The sequence below is a fragment of the Lygodium microphyllum genome, chromosome 17 (assembly GCF_053477565.2).
Source record: "Lygodium microphyllum isolate KBCC chromosome 17, Lygodium_microphyllum_v1.1.10, whole genome shotgun sequence".
NCBI classification, from domain to species: Eukaryota; Viridiplantae; Streptophyta; class Polypodiopsida; order Schizaeales; family Lygodiaceae; genus Lygodium; species Lygodium microphyllum.
The window spans coordinates 104071035-104093999 of NC_141151.1; positions in this window are offsets into that span (position 1 = coordinate 104071035).

Sequence of the window (22965 nt, forward strand, 5' to 3'; positions counted from 1 at the left end):
TTCTAAATTTATGATTAAAATTGACCAACAAAGCATTAGACATTCCCTTAGTCAACCCCAAATATCTGACCGACATATTAAATGGGCAGCTTTCATTCAAAGTTTTCATCCCCTTATACAATATCAACCAAGAAAAGAGAATGTTTTAGCCGATGCTTTGAGTAGAAGACCAACAATTCATAATATTTCTGTCATATCATTTGATTCCCTTATTCCTATGAAATATACTTATCATCAGGATCTTGCTTTTCATGCTGATTGGAATAAATTAGTTGCGAATAATTGGATTCCTATTGATTCATTGTCTTACAATAATGGATTCATGTTTTATGAAAAGAGATTATGTGTGACAGTTCCATTTAGATCTTTTGTTTTGAATGAGATTCATTGTCCTCCATATCAAGGTCATAGAGGTATTATATCTACTTTGCGTGCATTCACTGAAGATTTTTATTGGCCACATATGGACACTAATGTATCTAACTTTGTTTCTGAATGTTTAGTTTATCAATGAGTTAAAAGACACCATGGTAAACAATATGGTTTACTATTGCCATTATCTATTCCATCACGGCCATGGGAACAAATTGCAATGGATTTTATCACTGGTTTACCTAACACTAAAGCTAACCATGATATGATTTGGACTGTTGTAGACAGGTTTAGCAAACAAGCATATTTCATTCCATGAAAGAAAACTCTAATTGCATCTCAAGCAACTCAATTATTTTTTAAAACTGTGTTTACTAATCATGGTTTACCAAAAGTTATTATTTTTAATCGTGATTCTAGATTTTGTAATAATTTTTGGATTACTTTGTTTGCTAACTTAGGAACAAAGATTGATTTTGCATCTGCATTTCATCCTGAAACAAACTGTCAAACAGAAGCTACTAATAGTACTATTTTAGATCTTTTGTGTGCTTACACTATTTCAAAACCACACACATGGGATACATATCTACATTTACTTCAGTTTGCATATAACAATACACCACACACTGCTACAAAGAAAGCACCATTTGAAGTTATTTATGGATATAGATTGTCTACACCTGTTGCATCATTATCAAACAAAATTCAGACTGCTAATGATATTGCTAACATGCACGCTACTATTTTTGATGAAGTTAAAGATATGATTGCCAAAGCCCAGCAATCATATACAAAGCAAGCAAATAAGAAAAGACAGGCCATAAATTTCAAAGTTGATGATTATGTTTGGTTACGAATAGAAAAACATAGATTATAAAGTGTAGATAAACACCCAGTTGTAAAATTAGCACCTAGATTTTATGGACCATTCAAGATCATACACAAAATCAATGACAATGCATTTAAACTAGAACTACCACAACACCGGAAAATTAACAACACCTTCCATATTAGTTTATTACGACCCTTTAAAGGCCAATTACCTGTACACCCTATCTATGAAAACCCACCTTTGCTAGATGAAGAGACTGAAATCCTTGAGCCTGAAACTATTATAGATACTGACTTTATGACCACTAGAATTTGTCGTAGAAATTCTAGATATTTGGTCAAGTTTAAAAACCATCCTATTGAAGAGGCCCAATGCATGCACGCTAGAGACTTAAATGCTTTCCCCACTCTATTAGCTCCACATTGAGCTAATAGCAATTGAGGACAATTGCTATCCCACCTCGGGGGTATGATGCCAAGAGGCATAGTACACGGTGGATTCCATGAGGTTTTATGGTGGATTCCGTAAACTTTTATTACCGGGGCTCATACACAAAGTGGATTCTTTGTGCAAGAATTCGATGGGGACGCCTATCCTTTTCAGTCGCTTTATTAATTTTATGTGTACATGGGTGATTCCATAACGGGTCATTCCACAAAATACATATTTAATTAATAAACGTTTATGAGTTTAGAGTGCGCACTCGTGATAAATTAAGGTTAGGATTTATTTCTAACCAAATTATTTATATAGCTGAAGACTGCTAGGTATTCACTTTTTTCGGTTTAATTGTATTATTTTACTAACGATTGTGAATGCTTTAGTTGATGTGTAGAGATAGCAGTGGTGGCAATGGAAAGCATTGGAGAATAGTGTGTATTCAAATTATCGTCAATATTTTAATGGGCGCATACCTTAGGCATGGCGCCTATATTTTGTCGCACTTATTTATCAAGGCGCTTGATATTCATTTATTATTTTTGTATGCGCACGGGTGCACGATTTAGATATTTGTATTTGAATATTGTATTTGGGTACGCCTGACTTCTTGGGTGCCCATTAGCTTAAATTCTCTATTTGGCACAAAAGCAAACTCAAAAGCCAAAAGCATGCTATTTTGTAATTTGGGCTATTATTTGAGCTTGAAGATGATTAATATATAAATACATACTTTGTGGAGCGCTCACACAAGGCATGGGGGGAGATTGCACCCAATTGGTCTCTTGTTCATGTTGTGCAAGCTTTCTACATTGATTTGTGTGCAAAAAGTAGAGTTCTTTTGTTCTTGGGGACCTTCTGACGCTCACTACGCGCACTTACGGCATCCGATCTGTGCACCAGGAAAGCATGGCTGAGGGTTGGTTAGTGCAATCATCCCTTGTACAAATCTCTGAATATCTTACTAAAAGTGGACTCCTCTTTACCACGACTATGGAAAGATGATAAAGATTTGAGGATGACCTCTATAATACCTCAAGGAAAAGGAAGGAGCAAAGTGCTAATAAAGAGGAACTTCGTAAGTTAAATGTATTTTGTGTGCTTAACAGCAAAGTAATGAGCAAATGGGTGACACTATATAAAGAAGCAAGGGCAAGAAGAGTAAGCAAAAGGCAAGCATTTCATGCTAGACATGGATGTAATGTCCCATACCCAGAACATTTAAGTGTGCTTCCACATCATATTGATATAGATTGGCTACATGAAGAAATGGAGAATATGGAAAAAGAGGAGGCGATGGATATATCCCAAGAGGAGTGGGAATACGCACGAGGTTGCTTATCAAAGGTGAGACATACTTATAATTAAATTATCTTTGGTTATATATGATATAATAATTTCACATGTTTCATCTTTAACTAAATCATTAATATAATCTCAACAATGTACTACTAGTGCACATTATTCAATGCTATTTGGTATGAAGGCAAACATTTTCGAACTCAACGTATAGATGATAAGAGAAATACCCAGGATTGTGATATCCTTGCAAACTTCCAGGATACCAATGGCACCATGGAAGGTTATTGTGGCTTGATCCAAGATATTTTGAAGCTTGACTTTAGGTGATTTTTTATATATGTACTAGATGTGAAGTGGTTTAAAGAAGTAGTAACAACAGGTGAGCATTGCACAATTAGACGTTATCCAAGTGGTTTTGTTGTGATTGACTCTACAAAATTTCACCAAGGTAAGAATGATACATTTGTACTACCTCAACAATGCGAGCAGGTATATTAGAAGCTATTTATTTATATATATATTACTTCTTGATACATTCTCAAAATACAATAAATATCTAAGTTGCTTACTTTTTGTTTTTTAAATGCAGGTTGTGTATCACCCAATGGTAAACAATAACCGATGGCAGCATGTCATCCCCATATCTAATCGTTCAAAACCAATATATGGCAATGCTACCAACATAGAGATAGTTGATGACAATCCAACAATCAATGATGACACAATCAATGATGATGCCATGATCGATGATATACATGATGCATTGCAAGATGATCCCCGCGAGGATGTTCAAGGAAGCACAGAAGAGGATAACAATATGGTTGTAGATGATGATGAAGAAATTGAGCATAGCAATATATCTGACAGTGGGATAGACTTATTTGTTTCATTGCCTATTGGTAACATAGACCTAGAGGTAGATAGTCTAGCAAGGGCCGATCTCATTGAAGATTAGATTGATCATTCATTGTAGCATATATAATTAGCTTTGAATGATTGGATGTATATTTGTAATACTCAGAAAGAAGTAAAGTTGGTAATGTATTCAAACAAATACTAGCTGTTAAGATGTTTTGTCATATTTAGGGACTTTATGAGAAATGAAAAATATGTGTCTTTATTTTCGCATCTATAGGTGCGTTTATAAACGTGGGTATATAGACGCGTTCTGTATACTAGCTTGAACAGACGTGCTAATACATACGCTTATAAACGCGCCCGCTATTTTGTGTGTACAGTGTGCATCTATAGGGCCTTTCTCTTGTAGTGTAGCATCCTATATGGGCACACACCTTTTAGCTTGATGATGGATGAGTCTACTGATATCAAGCTAACATAGTATATGATTGCATATGCCTCTTTTATTGAGGATTATGTACATATTACTATACACTTATGCTTGTTATAGATCTAGGATTTTAGTCTTTCACATTTATTTGAAGCAACTTCACCTTGATCTATTGACAATGATATGCTTAGGACCAGATGGTGCATCAACTATGGTAGAAAATGTAACTCGATTGACCACTCTATACAAACATTTGAATCCATATATGACTTCCATTCATTGTGTGGCACACAAAGCTATCTTATGCCTTGTAGATGCAATAAACAAGTCTCCTTACGCACAATGCATTGACTAATGTTGTGAGTGATAATGCAAGAACAATTAAGAAAATCTTTAAGAGGAGCAAACTTCTTGAGGCTTTGGAGGGTGAATTTGAATATACTATTATACACATGAGTCACATTCATAGTGTGTGATGTTTGAGTCATGCAACTATTGTGCACAAAGTTTGTGAATAATTCAGTCATTATTAGTGTTTTTGAAAGAACACAATACTTCTTTGTTTCAAAAAGTCAAATATTACGAATTTATCTATAGTCTCCATTTCTGGGAGATATGTGGGACAAGCTTGCCTACTTTAGTAGGATGTTTTAAAGTGAGATTTTCTATATAAGTATAGCTAGAAGTAGCATACTTGTAGTTTTTGGAGTTGCTAGTCTTTGATGTGAATGCAAGGACTATGGATGATACGAACTATCTCATTATTCCTAATTATGGGCCAATTGATGGCCAACTTGCTAGATTCTGTGCATTGATGCAAGGCAATATGTGTAGATCAATGGTTGTTCAATGAGATTTGAATGGCTTGGATATGGAAATAGCATTTCTTTTCAAAAAGTGTTCACAAACTTTATGATTGCAAATTTGATGAACCATTTTCCTAATACAAATATTAGTTCATGCTTCAAAGCACTTGCACTGTATGCATGCCCTATTGGTTTGGAAGGAAATAAATATGGCTTCAAATAGATTGATACACTTTCCAAATTCTATAGGGTACAAAGGGAACTAGAGAGTGGTGAAGTACTTGATCTCACATAATTGGTATGAAAATGGGCATCATTTGAATTGAAGGTATGCCATTTAAGAGATACTTATTAATGATGCTCAAGACAAGGTTTACGTATTGCATTTAAGAATATATGTACTTGATACATGAAGCATCATTTCACCTATGGTTTTGAGATTTTGTTTGTTAATTAGCATGGATTTAGCCATATTTTTGAGAAAGTTATTTTTATTAGGCGGTGCCTTTAGAAAGCAAGACATATCAAACTATGCCTTTAAAAGTTAGTAACATTTTAAAATCACCTCTAGAACTCACGATAGTAGGTATTTTGGTTGATTTATAATAATGTTTTTTGTGAGCAAATTTTAGAGGAGATCCTAAAGTTCCAATGATAAGAAGGTCCCTCAAATACATAGTTCAAGTATTTCAAATGTCTTCTAGTCGCTATGGTTAATATCATTGCATCAATAGATCAATGTTTTCTTAATTTTTTGCCAATTTTAAATAACATGCCAACACACAACGATGTGGTTATACAATGTAACAATTATTATAAGAGTTGTGCTTGTTGTTTTCTTGTTTCGCCACTAAATAGCATGTCCTAATATTGGAACGGTATACCATACTATTGTAAAAGTAAAATCTAACGGTCCATTCAATGTCCATGAAGCTATCATGTGTAACTATTCGGTATCAATACACTATAAGGGATTAGACTAGTAGATAAGAAAACTAGGCATATTTTTTGACCTATGAGAAACATACATGCTCATTCCACATCTCAAAGCAAGGAAATGAAATAAGGGTTACTATTAGTTATCTAGAGAACATGAAGTCATAGTTGTCCTAGCGTGTCTATGTAACAAATCCTGATCGCACATATTTGTGATACTCAAGCAAGAGGGAATCAAGGTAACTTCTATTTGGCAAGAATCTCCTCCGAAATGTGTTGAGGGATTTCCTTACATGTAGCAACTTATCCCCCCCCCCCCCCCCCCCTTTCTATCCTACTTTTTCTTTCTCAAGAATATGTTCAAGTTGTGAACGAGATGGGTTGAGCTTACCCTTGGATTCTTTCAAAACAAAGATAAGCTCAACACAAAGGCAGAATAGGAAGTATTCATAAATGCCTCCCCCCTACACCCCCTTCCCCTAGATCTTGGAAAGATGTAAAACAAGGCTGGTCACACCACTTATGTAGCACTTCTCAAAATAGTTGCATATACAATGGTGGAAGTTGGAGTTATTTATGTCCTTCTCCACATGGATACCATGGAATTTGAAGGCCTCATGCTTCTCACATGTCATGATGCCAAGGCATTGAGGTGAGGCCTATTGGAGAGGAGAGATTCGAGACTCATCACTATGATCATGATGATGCTTGAAGAGGGAGAGGATGGGAGGAAGAGTAGAGAGTCAAATCATTAGAGTCTTAAAGACCAAAGAGAGTTGGGGTGGGGAGATGATGCTTGAAGAGGGAGGGGATGGGGGCAAACTCTTGGAAGAACAATAAAGAGGGAGGGGATGGGGGAAAGAGGAGAGGGGAAGAGAAAATGATACTTAAGCAGGAGGGGATGGGAGGTTGATGCTTGGAAACAAGAGGGTGGGGATGAGCCTTGTGGAGAGAGTGAGAGTGCAAACGAGCACCAAGTCCAACACCCATCTCTTTTTGCCAAACAATACCTTGAGTCCCCACGAAAATTCATTGAAAGTGTTCTACATAACCAATTTTTATTTGATGGATGGGTGGAGAAACTATGCCTAAAATGAAGTACAAATTCAAATGATACTATAGGAGTACATATGGTACAATTTGTATGATATGAACCCATCCATATGTCATACAAAGGCAACTATGGTTATCAATATTAGTTGCCCCAATCAACTTCACCAACCATATATGCTTTTTGACCGAGTACTCTTCTTCATTTTTTCCTCCACTCACTCAGTCTATCAATTCATCATGTCATGCTATTCAAGATTAATGGTATCCTTTTGGTTCACTAATTGAGGTACCAATAGAAGTCGGATTTCCAACAAATGGACTCCACTTGCTTTGTTGTAGTGCATGCATTGATTGCGTGACTCAACATTGGATAATTATGCTTTAGAAAATAAGTATGTTGACACATTTGCTACATGAATTGAAGTTTTAGAGCATTCACTTTCCAGGAAGAAAGTGCTAGTAACACTAAAACTTTCTTCTTGTGTACATGGTGTTGCATTTGGTAAAGGTGATTGACCAAATAGTTTCATTTCACTTGCTAGTAGTTGCATTTCTTATAATGCTTGGGACTTTGAAAAGCCTTGAGAGGATTCAAGAATAAGTTGTTGTTGTGCACTATCATAACTTGCTAAGAGGTTGCACCCTGAAAAATAACATTACACTCTTTTGGGACCTTTGAAACTAAACCACTTGCTTAAGTTGGAGCAGCAAACCATTACTATTGTTGCAACTGTTGTGATTGCTTTAAAGCTTAGAAGTTTGCTTGGAAGTTCCAAAGACCTGTAAATGAACTTACTATCTTGGGATTTATTGTTGCCTTTGAAATTGAAGTTGATGATGAATAGGTTGCTTGGGACTTTATGGAAGCATTACAATTGATGGATTTGTGGTTGTTGATCAGATGTATGATATTGTTGTGTCATGATTAGAGAGTTCTTCTTCCAACTCTACATCTCTCAATTGTAGTCATCCTTTCAAATGGCCGGCATGATTTAATAGGGATTTGAGGTTCATGATTGGGACTCCTTGGCTCTAATCTTTGGCATGTGCATCATAAGCCTTGCACCAAAATTGCACATCACAATGTAGACTTGACCAAATATATCGTTCTTGGATTATTTTTTTGTCAGTGATATCATGGGCAAAATGACCATCACATATTCCATTATGATAAGCTTCCAAAGTGTCACTAATTTCATTGCAAGATGGAACCTTGCAAATAACTTCATCTTTTCCTTGATAATAGAGCTGGGTTGGGTCAAGAGGACTCCTAAACCCTACATTTTGATCAAGCGTATTTCTTGACCAAGAAACACTATTTGATGGGAGAAATGATCCCACAAGTTAGGTGGAACACTTATGCAACAAGTTGAACGTCGCATGGCTTTGTGTTTAAATCACAAGACAGATTTGCCACTCCTTGGATCAGGGTTAGCAGGTTCCAAGTACAAGCTTAATTTACAAGAGGATGAGTAGTCATCCTGATAATGAGTTGCCAAGTTAGGGTAACGAGCAATTGACCAATCGAGCGAGGGCAACGAGGTTGTCCAGGATTTACTGACTTAATTTAAGGAACCTAAGGTGTTTGTTAATTTGGGTTAATAGGGTACAAACCCTAACCCAACGATAAAAGGGTAAACAATCAACAAAACCCTTGGGGATCTTGCCAAGTTGCAATCGATCCTGGATCGAATGCTTGATGCATTCGGAGAGAAGGTTCACACCTTAGCAGTTGGCCAAATAAACAACCACTGGATTGATTGTGTTTGTATAAGTTAGGAGCACTGTTTGTATTGCTTTGCTCAAGGAACTAAAGATGGAAAAATAATTAATGCTTCAGGTTGAAGGCCTGGAGGGAGAGGCAGTATTAGTTACCCCCAACTGTCTGCTTGACCCTAACCAAGGGGGTTGTTAGCCGCACCAGGTACGTGGACCGAACCCACCGCGAGAGGTCTCTCCGTAGGTGCTACTTTGAGCAGGAGGACACTTGGGTGCCAAGGGGGGCTCTGGCCGTAAATCCCTTGCCTCCGGGCCCTGCACAAGAGGACGGCGTGACTCGGGATTGGATCTCAAGGCCCGCATACTAGTCTACGGGCGGAAACTTGGATTAGTAATCCCTGAGGACTGCCTGATTGCCTTCGGGCAGATTATGGATTGCCTTCGTGCGGATTATGGATTTCCTTCGGGCGGATTATGGCAACAAGCTCATGCTACAACCACAAATGGAGTCATAGAAGGTACTAGATAAAGCCTTTACACTCTACTTTGACGGTGCATATAGGAGAAAGGAAGGAAAAGCAACAATAGGTATAGTGGTTTTCAATCCTATGGGAGAGAAGGTAATGGAAAGAGGAGTTTCCCTCCAAGGGGTGAGATCAAAGAATGAGGTAGAGTATGCAGCTCTTTCTAAGAGGCTAGAATTGATGCGAGGAGGCATATTCCATGGTGGATTTCGTGAAGTTTTGCTGTGGATTCCGTAAAATTATATTTATTTGACGGGGCTCGTACACAAGTTGGATTCTTTGTACGAAAAGTCGATGGGGATGCTTGTCCTTAGTTGTGCCTCTGCTGAGCTAATAGCAATTGAGGACAATTGCTATCCCACACAGGGGGCATGATGCCAGGAGGAATATTCCATGGTGGATTCTGTAAAATTATATTTATTTGTTGGGGCTCGTACACAAGGTGGATTTCTTGTGTGAAAAGCCGATGGGGATGCTAGTCCTTTTCGGGCATCTCGTTAATTTAATGTGCAAGTGGGTGATTCCATAGTGGGTGATTTCAAAAAATATATATTTAAATTAATGGATATTTATGAGTTTAGAGTATACACTCGTATTAAATTAAGGTTAGGACTGAGTTCTAACCTATTTATTTATTTTGTAGTTGAAGACTGCTAGGTATTCACTTTTGTCGTTTTAATTTTATTATTTTCTAACAATTGTGAATGCTTCAGTTGATGTGTAGAGCAAGTGGCCGTGGCGCTGAGAAGCATTGGGCGATATTGTGTATTCAAGTTATTTAGAAGAAATTATCATTTTTTATGGGCGCGCATCTTAGGCGTGGCGTCAATATTTTTTTTTGACTCGCTTATTTATTGAAGCGCTTGACATATATTTATTACTTTGTATGGGCATGGGCGCACGATTTAAATATTCATTATTGGACATTGTATTTGGGCACAACCCAACTCTTAGGACGCCCAACCACTTTATTCTTTATTTGGACAAAAGAAAACACAAAAGCTAAACCGTGCTAATTGTAAATTTGGGCTATTTTTTAGCTTGGAGATGAATAATTTATTAAATACATGCTTTGTGGAGTGTTCACACAAGGCATGGGGAGAGATTGTACCCAATTAGTCTTCTTGTTTCATGTCGTGCAAATTTTCTCTCTTGGTTTTTGAGCAAGCACTGGCTAGTTACTTATATTGTATCCGATTTGCATACCAAAGATGGTGTGTAGATAATGTGATTTATATATTGAATATTTTTTGTGATTCCATGCTATTGATCAAACATATTCAAGCTACTTGGAATTGTAAGAGTGAAAATTTGGCCACTAGATTAAGGAAGGTGAGAAGTCTTATGAAGAATTTTAAAGATATATATAGGTACACTCTATTTCAAGAGACAAGAATCTGATTGCAAATACTTATAGCTAGTAAAAAAATGGGAGATCAGATGGTAGGATTAACAGAGTTATAAGATCCTAAGTTTCAATGTAGTAAACATCTACACGAGATTATGTGTTTTTTAGACCCTAAGGTTTCTAAACTCAATTGGAAGTCTAGTATTAGGTCATTCGATTCTTAGGGTAAAACCCTAGATCGTTTTTGGATGGGTGTTTAGCTAACCCTAACGTTTCGTGAACGTGGATAGGACCTTTAGGATCGAAAGTATTGACTTGGCATCCCAAGTATGATACTAGGCAGAATTTTTTAACGTGACTAAACCCTAGCTAGCACTTTGAGGTGTTTGTTGTACTAACTATTTATGCTTTTAAGAATCCCATGTGGGTTATGTCATCACAAGTGATTTAGCTAAATCGATCTACTTGTCTTGCGACAAGAAACGATCTTTTCTTAGAGATGCTAATATTTGTCCTAAAAGGTGTAAATACTTGCAAGACATCACATTACGTGCAAATATGCGATTCATTGACTTTTTCCTTCTATGCAACTATAAAACATAAAATGACCATCTCTTTTCCTTGCCTAATCTATAATGATAGGCAATTCATGGCTAACTCATATAAAAGCCTACGTTGAATTTCATCAAGAACTATACCTATAAACCCTTTGTTCGATGCATTGAATTCATGATTAATATGAAATGCATCTTTTCCTAAAACAAGTTTCATAAAGAATTTAATGCATGACGAATGTCATAAGACTATTGTTGACTTAATCCATTCAGCGGCACTTAACCCGACTTAAAAATGCAAGCATCCTCGCATGCAACAGGTAAGTTCATGGTTTCCTTTTCATGCAATGCAATTGTTTGGACAATATTCTAACGGATGTTAACAATTATTTCTACGAATCATATCTAGGAAATCATTGCCTAAATGCATTATGCGCTTGTTCTTTCTTGCGAGGAACAAGGATGCATTTAAACAAATTTCATCCTTTTAACCTATGCAATATGCATTTAGGATTGTCACTTTGGAAATGCAAGCAAAGAGAAACATGCAACTAAAACTCATAAGATGAATGAGTAATTTGTATTCATAATTTTCCCATGAAAATTAAACCTGCCCAATGCATTCCTTTTATGCAGAATTAAACTTCTAAGAACCTGGGTATGAGGACTCGCAGCGATATCCACGTGTAAACTTGGATTGGAGGCTCCCGTGTGAGCGCCTTGCGTCTTTTGTTTGGGGGCCATCAATGATGTAGACTCTTGACTCCCTTGCGCGGAAATTATCCTTACAAGACGTGGTTATAAAAACCCGGGGATAAGCCGTGTGTACAAGGCTTATGGAAGCTTTGTCTTTAGAAGCTTCTAAAGAAGCTTCTGTGTGAATCAGAATGACGTGGAGGGGAAATGATTGGGGAGGAGGGATGAAGGCGACGATTGAGGGAGATGAAGATGACGATAATGATGATGGCAATGGCGATAACGCAAGCGGCAGCAGGCCAGCGTGGCGCGGCATGGCGGCTAATGGCAACGGCCTGGGCAGCACGGCGGCTTCACGTCTGTCTTCTCTCTCTCTCCTTCCTCCCCCTAAGCTTAAGGGGGAGGTTATATAGAGTAAGGGGGGGGGGGTGGGGGGGCGGGCGGGGGAGGGGAAAGGTAGCCACACACGTGGCTTGTGTGCATGCCTCCTTCCTCATGCTTCCCCACACCACTTAGCTCCACTCCCTCTCACACTCCTCTCCCCTGCCATGCATCAGCTAAGGGGAGGGGTTATTAATGAAAAAAATTTCCATAACTTTAACCATTATCCAGTTTTCCTCTAGAAGAAGTGTTCTCGCGCGGTCTTGCGGTCTTCAAGCGCTGGCCTCTTATGCACCATATGGGTAGAGTTTATTAACGCACGAGGGTGGAGCATTTAGCCTAGGGTTCTTCTAGTCGCGGGGAGATTATTTTAAGTTGCTCTTGCACGGAGCGTGTAGTGGTCAAAATTCATTAATATTTCGTGCGGAAACATTACACTTTCTTTGGGATGAGACAATGCAACCCCTCTGGCCTATTTTGCATATTGATCTTAGCGGGTTTAGATTGGACTTGTTGATAACCAACTAGTGATCCCTTAGAATAACGATATATCTTCCGTGTAATTCCATTGAAGCACTTAAAGGGATGATGTAACCAAGGAGCACTAGTAGGGTTTTTCACTCGAGTTTATGGTTCAAAAGTACACTTAGACTTATCTTTTTCCCAAAATCTATTAGTCTTTTTATATTCATCCCAATAGTTCTCTATAGGTAAGGCTTGTTCCATTTGTAACTCCCCACTACTAAATTTCGACCTCTATTCTTCTAAATACAACTCTAGAAGTGAAATTTCATCTAGATATCTTCTTTCTCTAAATTAAAATTCTGCCTTTTCTTTGTGTAACTCAATAATCTTCTTCATTGCTTCATTTATAGCAATCATTGCTGCCTCATGTTCCACTTTCAATGCCTTGTTTAATTCTCTAATAATCCTAACATAATTACCGTGATGTTCACTAGATGTTTGTGCAAACCTATGTAAGACCTGAAGCTAAGTCATCCTCATCATCATGCGATATTGGTCTTTATAACGGTTTGCACCTATTCCTACTCCTGTATGGGCTACACATGGACCACCTTCCACCCCTACAATATAGTCTGGACTGCCCCCACCTGAAGATTAGTCGGGAGGATCTGAACCGCATCAACTGTGCAAACATTATTCAACTACACACATCCAGGACATGGGTGTTACTAGTATCGGAGGGGTTTTTGTCGAAATGTCAAATCCACTAGAGATCAAAGGTAGAAGGAAGTAGAGATAGGAGATGGAAGAGAAAAAAGAGAGTACACAAGTGGTAAACATGACAAAGACAAAGCACAATGAATTGAATCAATATGTATTGAAAGAACCTAGAATCCATGCACTACACAGAAGCAATCTCCAGGCATTAGATCTCCTAGAGCTTCTTTGTAGAACAAAACGTGCATCAAAATTACAGCTTCTTCTCTACTGCTCGGAACCCAAATCTGATGGCTCCGTTGGCTCCAAAAGGGGGGTAAAACTGCAGGATACCTGCTCACAGATCTCCAAATCACTCCTTTCTGTTTCAATTCGAACTGCAATTTTCAATCTGATTACAGTGATCGCAACGCGCGCGATTTCATCAATCTGTCTTTTTTATGAAAATTCCATAACTGGCTAAAAAATAAACCTGCTTTTTGCGTGCCATCCTAATCTAAAAGCTTTTCTAACTTTTTTAGATTTTTACAAAAAATAATATCAAAAATAGGCTAAAGTTATCTAAAAATCTAGTATTTTTGGATAATCCATTCAACTCACACTAATACTAATGACTGGGATCACATTAACTCTCTTGATCAATAAGAAGTCAGATGATGATGCATTCCATACTTTTTCACACTGTGTCCGCATAGCATTACGACATCCACCCCCTCTGAACCTGCACATCCTTCCGTTTGTGCCAAAATCTTAGTTGTCACCGAATTCTGAGTCTTCCTCATCCTCTATAACCATATTCTTTGCTTCTTCATCTTCCATATCTTCCTGGCTACCCCCTGTATCATGACCACCATTTTCTTCCGATTCTGGGCAACTCATAGGCAGTAGATTCCCGCCTCTTGAATAATTTGATTATTTTCCCTGCTACCGGAAGTTTTATGGCTGTCCCGTCATCCAGTTCATTCAATGCATAAGTAGCATTATCAAACACATGTCTTACCACATAGGGTCCAAACCATCTTTTGGAAACTTCACGTATGGCACTATGTTGTTTTTCTAAACTACTATCATAAACCAATACCCAATCCCCATCTTGTATGGTTCTTGGTCTCAGTCTATGTCTTTTGTCAAATCGTCTATTGCTATGTATCCTTGCTGCCCTTAACTTTTCAATTGCTGCATCTATGTCTTCTGACTTTCTTTCCAACTGTCTAATGCACAAGGCCAACAACTCCTCTCGATTCAACTCCTCTTCCCAAGGTAGCACACTCCATGTGACTGTCATCTCTTCTATCGGCATGATAGGTTTTTGACCATACATCAATTTTGCAGGCGTATATCCTATAACAGCACTATGAGTTGTTCTGAGCAACATCCTTATACATACCTTGCCACCAATATCTTTCTTTGATCTTTGCAAAAGTACCCCAAACACCTCTATGACCAGCCCACAAGCTTTCATGAAATTCTTGCATAACATTTACTTGTGAAGCTCTGTCACCCAAAACTCGCAATGGCATACCCTATTTCTTTTTAGGATGTTTCCATAAGTATCCATCTTTTAAGAAAAACCCATAGGATTTCCTCTTGATCTTCTTAAACTCCTCATCTGACCATTCATCTCTCTTTGTTAATGTATTGAGGCATTGACCAATTCTCAACCACTCTCCTGCATAGTTGTCTTCCAGAAACACTTCTACACAAGATGCAAAACATCTAAAGTGTCTTCTCTTTGTTATCCAAGCTTCGGTTAATGTTGTAGCAACACCTTGCATTGCTAAATTCACTCTTGTAACATCATTTTCAACGATAAGAAAGTCATCTTCTTCCTACCCATCCATCATCCCATCTTCATTCTCATAACGTGCTCGAGATAACATGACTGCCACTAGGTTATCTCTTCCTGCAATATGCTGAAATTCAGGGTTCAATGATTTGATGTATACAATCCACCGGAGCATAGCAATGTCCGAGGTAGCACAACTAGTAATCATACCCAATACCGGCAAACAATCAGTCTCAATGACTACATGAGCACCCATAAAATACTCCTTATCACATTAAAGGGCTGTCACAATTCCCCATAATTCTCTTTTAACCTGTGGATATCTTCTCTGTCATTCAATCAATACTTTAGCACCAAAGTGTATTGTATATATTTTCCCTTCCCCATCATCTTGCCCAATTGCCCATCCAATCTCGATTGAGCTTGTATCAACAGTAATAATGATAGGCTTTCCATGTGAATAGTCAGTCATTCTCAATGTAGGAGCAAATTTTAAGAGATGTTTCAATTTCTTCATTGCTTTTTTATGTCTTTTCCAATGAAATCTCTGACCTTTTCTCAGAAGTTAATATAGAGCGTCGGCTACATATGCAAAGTGAGGAATCCATATCAAATAGAACACACATGCTCCCAAGAATCTACGCACCTCTGATACATTCGTGCATACATCTTTCATTCTATCAATCCCATCTATTTTTGTTGGTGATGGTCTTCGCCCATAGGGCCCACATATATGTCCAACAATCAAAACCTCTTCAACTCCAAAGACAGACTTTTCTAGAAAGAGTTAAATGCACCTCTTCTAGATGCGTCAAAATCCTCTCATAATCCACAATATAATCTGCAACAAACTGTCTGCATCCATGAGAATCCATCTCTTCATTCTTTTCATCCACTGCACACCCTTTGATTGGAACATCATCCAAGAAGGGCATTGTCAATTGTAGTATAAAATCCCTAAGTACCCTATTCATAGCATTTGTCATGTGTGCCACTGAGTTTGTTGCACCTTGTGGGAGAGTACACATTTGTACTAACCCCAAGGGAGTCTTCATGGTTGTGATATCCGAACTTACAATTTCAAGCTGAAAGTGTTCATAACCCGAGTAAAGATCACCCAAAGAATAGATCGCTCTACTTGCAAAAGCCTCTGCAAATTCATCAACCATAGGACCTGCACCCAAATTTCTTATGGTCACTTTATTGACCGGTTGCATGTCTTGGATAAATCTCAAAGCCCCATTCTTTTTGGGCACAGTAAACCAATGATTTGAGTACGGGGCTGAAGAAGGCTCCAAGATCTTCATGCGAATCTTTTCATTTAGCAAATCCATCAGCTTTGGCAAGTAAGCTTTAGGCACTGGAATAGGCCTCAAGTTCCATGGTACATGTGGCACAGTACATATGACAATAGGAGAGACAACATTTGGATCCACACAACCTATTTCACATTGCTGAAATGCAAATGCCCTTCCATGCCTAGCCACCATCCACATTAAAAAATCTCTCTTAATAGGCAAAAGAAACCCTTCTGTACCAACTTTCAATTCCTGTAATGTTTCAGATGTAAACCCATGACCTATATCTTTAGGATCCCGTAAGTTTGGCTGCCTTGACACTTTTTCATACATACCCTCACTCACTCTGGTAGAAGTGGCAAAGAAATTGGTTTCACCTTTTTGTCAATTGTCTTATACTTTGTCTCCACAAGTACTTCAGTCCATTGTAATCTTTTCTGTTGAGCAAACAATGCTATAACATCATACATATCCAAAGAACATACTGACAACACTCTGTTTTCAGCCTCATTTTTTGCATGTATAGTTCCTGAAATTTCAGCCATAGTGTCATTAATATTCAGCCCATAAAAGATGCTTGAAATGCCATCATTTTCAGCTAACAACCCCAATGCTCTTAGTTCCTTAGTAGCCCGTTTCATAGCCATGTATTCTATCCAACTGTAGACCAAAAATAGAAGCATGTATCGCCATATAAGCATTTCAAACTGCCAAGTCTTCCAATAACTTCTGCATATCTCCCTTTTCGAAATTCAAAGCAAAAGGCAATCTCATTTATTGTGCATGGATCTTGCCATCTTTCCGAAAGATGAGTTGTCATTCAAAGGCCTCCTGATAGACTTCACAATCCTTTCTCTCATGCTACAAATTGTCACACCACATACATCTTTTTCCTGGCTTAGGGGCTGCTGCCCGTCCCCTTTCCTCTTGTCCTTTTTCATCCAATTTTGCAACCTTCAATTGAAGATCCCACATCTCTTTGACCAATTTATCTAAGACATCTTCCCTAATAGAGGGAACAATAGCAGGTACAGCCATAGGGTTAGCCACAGAAGTAGGTGGCTTACTGGATACATCAATTGTCTTGCCCATAACATTGGGTAAGCTAGAGACATGCAATCCTTCTCTTCTTCTATGCTTCTTCACAAGTGCAGTAACATCTTCCTTGACATGTCTTCACTCTGTTTTCAAACCTATCTCTGTAATCTGATCCTCCAGCAAATCATCAATCTTCTCTTGAAACTCAAGATCAGTTGTCTGTAGAAATAATTCAATTTTTTGGCTTGCAAGAGCTTGTTGTTCTGCAAGATCCAACTGCTCAAATCTACTTTCAAATTATCTTAACAATTCTGTAGCGACAAGACCCTTATTGGATTGTTAAACCCACTCATGAAAAGTCTTGCACGTAATCAAACTAGTATTTTCAATGTAAAATTCTTCCCTCAATGTCTTCTTGAAAGCTACCCAGTCAGCATCCTGCAAGTATAATTCAGTAATACATGCTTTCAATTCATGTATAGTAACACGTACAAAATATCGGCTCCATGTAGATTGAGCCACCCCAAATAATTCCATCTTCTGAGCATAGGTATGTACATATGCAAATACATTCCTGCCATTGAATAACTTCACCTCACGCTCAACTGCTTGCAAAGCATTCATCACAACACTTTCTATTTAAGCAGAAGCTTGCATCACCCGTTGTTGTTTTTGTACTTGCATAAACATATTCATATTTTGCACCAACTATGGCAAAACATCACTGGAGATTGTGTTCGGAGATTCTTCCATCTTGTCTTTCCTTCTTTTGATGACCTTTCACGTCGGGTTCACCAATCTTGAAGGGGTTTTTGTCGAAAGGTCAAATCCACCGAGGATCAGAGGTAGAAGGAACTAGAGATAGGAGATGAAAGAGAAGAAAGAGAGTACACAAGTGGTAAACACAACAAAGACAAAGCACAGTGAATTGAATCAATATATATTGAAAGAACCTGGAATCCTTGCACTACTCAGAAGCAATCTTCGGGCATTAGATCTCCTAGAGCTTCTTTATAGAACAAAACGGGTATCAAAATTACATATTCTTATCTGCTGCTCGAAACCCAAATCTGATGGCTCCGTTGGCTCCAAAAGGGGGGTAAAACTCCAAGACACTCGCTCACAGATCTCCCAGATCACTCCTTCCTCTTTCAGTTCAAACTGCAGTTTTCAGCCAAATTACAGCGATCGCGACACGCGCAATTTCGTCAATCTGTATTTTTTATGAAAATCCCATAACTGGCTCAAAAAAAAACTTGCTTTTTTCATACCATCCTAATTTAGAAGCTTTTCTAACTTTTTTTTATTTTTACAATAAATAACATCAAAAATAGGCTAAAACTATCCAAAAATCTAGTATTTTTGGATAATCCATGCAACTCACACTAATACTAATGACTCAGATCACATTGACTCTCTTGATCAATAAGAAGTCGGATGATAATGCATTACATGCTTTTTCACACTGTGTCTACATAACATCATGACACCAGCCGAGGATGTGGGAAAGAAGATGTCCTTCTACCGAGAGCACTTCCTACACCTCACACTTGATGGCTTCATTATACACCCGCCCCGAGATACATGGATGTACACCTATCCCACAGGGTTCGAAGTGCCATCGGGAAACTCCATACATCATCACACCAACTACAGATCAAGACAGACAGATATGGAGTGAACTGTCTCCCCCCAGAGAGGACTGGATCTGCCAACTCTACCAGCAGGAGCAAAAGATAGAAGAACATTACATATGTAGAAGCCCAATGTACTACGAGATCAGCGGTTGCTTCCACTGTCTCTTCAAGGAGGGATTCGAACCACTCTTCCAAACACTAAACTTCCCCAACCAGAAATGCCTTGGGCTTCTCCTCCTGAAGGTACGTCGACATAGGGACCACCTTCTATGGATTCGGGACCAAATAGTCGGGAACACACAACAACGCACCCTCCAAGAGTTCTACAGACCCTCGGCCACCCCCTCTACAACAAGGACTGTAGCCAACCAACCAATGGCCCCACCCCGAGCAGTCACCTTGGATAAAGCTACAGAGAGAGGTAGAGCTCGCCACCCACACCCAGCAAGCCCATGCCCCGACAGGAGACATCACCTATAGATACAGCGGATACTACAGTGCCACTGGGGAGCCATACCCCACCACTACAGCCTCTCCATGCTAGACAAGCCCATGTAGGACATCTTAAGATGGCCACACTTCATGAGCAATTCCACAGTGCACTTGAAGTGCATCTAGATTGTATCGAGTCTGTATACCATTTTGTACCTACTCACCTAGTCCACCATACACCAGATAGTACCTTTACTGGGACTTGTAAAGCTTCCCAAATATTTTGTATATAACATTTTGGTCTCATAGGCCAACTTGGCCTCTTGTAGACGTTAATATAACTCTCTCTCTCTCTCTCTCTCTCTCTCTCTCTCTCTCTCTCTCTCTCTCTCTCTCTCTCTCTCTCTCTCTCTCTCTCTCTCTCTCTCTCTCTCTCTCTCTCTCTCTCTCTCTCTCTCTCTCTCTCTCTCTCTCTCTCTCTCTCTCTCTCTCTCTCTCTCTCTCTCTCTCTCTCTCTCTCTCTTGTATAGCTTCATGGAGATCTTGATTAACCAAGTCAACTATCCTGATGATCAGTGCTGGCAATGCACTGTCAGAAACTCTGCATACAAGAAACAAAGATGATGTAATCTACTTGTGGTAATCTCTCCCTCCCTCTTCATGTTGTTTGCGAACTAATGACAATTCCCCCCCTCTTCTCTTTCCTGAAAACCACCTCCATGTTGCCGCTGATCAAAATTTCCCTCTCTCTAGTTGGTTGGTGATTGATAGTATGTTGAGATCCTCCGCATCCAATCATCTTCACCTTTCATCTTCTTGGTCCTCTCTCTCTCTCTCCAACCTTTGCCATCAAAAAATAATGGGGAACATGAAGAGGTTGATGATGAAGGAAATGGAAACATGGAAATTAGTGATTATATATATATATATATATATATATATATCATATAACGGCCCCCTTTCTTGATCCTTGAGTAACCCCTTTCTACTCAAAAATGACCCACATATCTGTTGTTCGAGATGGTTAGATTGCATAACTTTGTCAATAGCATCTTCAACATGGCGCCCCCTTCTTCCTATTGCTCATCATCTTCATTATTAGACATGGTAACAAGTACAAGCGTCGAGGCTGTCTACCTATTGCTGGTCTTTGTCTTCCCATCCACAGACAACGATTTCGTGGAAATAGCCAACTCTTCCGACGACCTTATCAAAAAATTCTCACATTCCATTGCTTATACAAAGTGCACAATTATGGCATTGAGATTAGATCCCTTGATCTCCACTTTTCATTTGCATATTCACAATGTAGGACATTTATTAGTCTTAAAGAACTTGAACTTGCCAAGACCTTGTGGTTTGCTTGATATGAATTGGCCTTCATAAAAGTTTCCATCTCTAAGTACCCATTCCCCATTATTAAAATTTCCAAGAGCCCAAGTTCCACAATACTGGCTCATGCTCTCTTTGAAATAATATGACCCACACCATGTCTTTTATTATCAAACCAATCAATGTGATACATATCACCATTTGCATATGTATAAATCCCATAGCCTTCTTTTTTACCAACTTTCCAAGATCCATCATATGAGCTATTATCTAGATATTTTTGTACTCCAAGACCTTCCTTAAGATTGCTACTATATTGTCCATCATAAACTGCCCCATTTGCAAACTTGTAGACACCATGCCCTTTCTTATTTCCCATGTCATATGTACCTTCGAATGTGTCTCCATTTGTGTAGTTAGTAACCCCATGCCCATGTGGTATGTGATCAATGAGCTCACCACTCCAAATCATGACATGTTCCCCTTCTTCCTCTTAACATCATGCAATAGCCTCATTCTTTTTCTAATTTTCAATTTTTCCTCCAATTCATTTCCTCCCCCCCCCCCCCCCCCTTCTAAACCTTAGAATCGACGTCTTTAAGAACTTTGAAATCTAATGGGTATGTACACTCCTTACAATCCTAGCTAGAGCTCTAATGCACCTTTTGCAATTAAATTTGCAATAAACTGTGCCTTTGACTTACTTGGAAACGTAGTATCCTCGTGAGTTTTCTATGAATACTTAGCTTTGAAGATGTTGCCACCATAAAATTCTTCCAAAGAGTCTTTAGAACTTTGAAATTGACGATCTTAAATATAGCTCGCATTGTTGACCACCAAATCACAGAGTCATTAGATTTGTATATAGTTGTGGGTAGACTAGGTGTGAGGCGTTCGTAGAGGGTTCAATGCATCAAACCCTTGAAAGAATAAGGGTGTGTCCAATGATCCTCACATTGATCTCATAAAGTGTAACACTTTGGTTTGGTGGACTCATTGATCTCATAGAGTGTAATACTTTGGTTAAGGAGATCTCCAATAATCCTCACATTGAGTAATACTTTGGTTAAGGAGATATCATGTGTTTTGCATTGCGGGTTACAAGGGACATGCAAGTGTTACTCAGGTGATGTGCTGAAACACCACAAAGCTCCTAGACCTACCTCTTTTTACTAAAGAAAAATCAAATTTGGTGTTGGAAAGAGGGAAGTCATGGGAGAGAATAAAAAATCTTATCTTCTCTAGGTGGTAAGAATTCCCTATGGAAAAATTTTAGATTGGTCATGGTTGGGATTCACTAAGGAAATCTATCAAATTTTGTCTAAAACTCCACATTTCTCTCATACAAAAACTTCATTGTATTGACATCTCCTGGAGACTGCAGAGACACATCCTCCAAAAACAACAACAATGAACACCGCATCTGCACTGAATTAATGTAAAAAGTTAGTAACAATGTGCCAATTGTGTACAATTTTGCTCAAAATTCTTGCAATACGCAATGTATTAATCTACGACATGGGAAAAAAGAAATGTAAGGGTATTTTATGATAGTTGCTAAGTAGAAAATAACTACAATCCTTAACAGAATCATAAACAACATAAAATTAACAATCTATTTATATGATGACCTAAGGGGATGTCTTAGCATCTACATTAAATTTTTACAAGTTATTCATTTTTTCAAAATGCTTAGATGATCGTTAAGATAAAGAGTGGAGGGCCACTAGGATAATTGATAATTAAGGGGAGATATGGGGGTTTAAAATAAATAATGTATGTGTAACATAAGAGTGGAGAGAGAACTTGTTTTTATCCTGATCGATATTTAGTAATGAAGAGAAAAGAAGAATGTTTACTGATTAATAAATAATAAAAGTAATTTATTATATAAAGGCACAGAAAAAATAATTTAAAAGGAATTTAAATGGAGATGTATAGATAGATCCATTGGGTCTATGCCCTGAAACCAATTCCCCAAGGGATAAACATCCTAGGCTTAGTATCC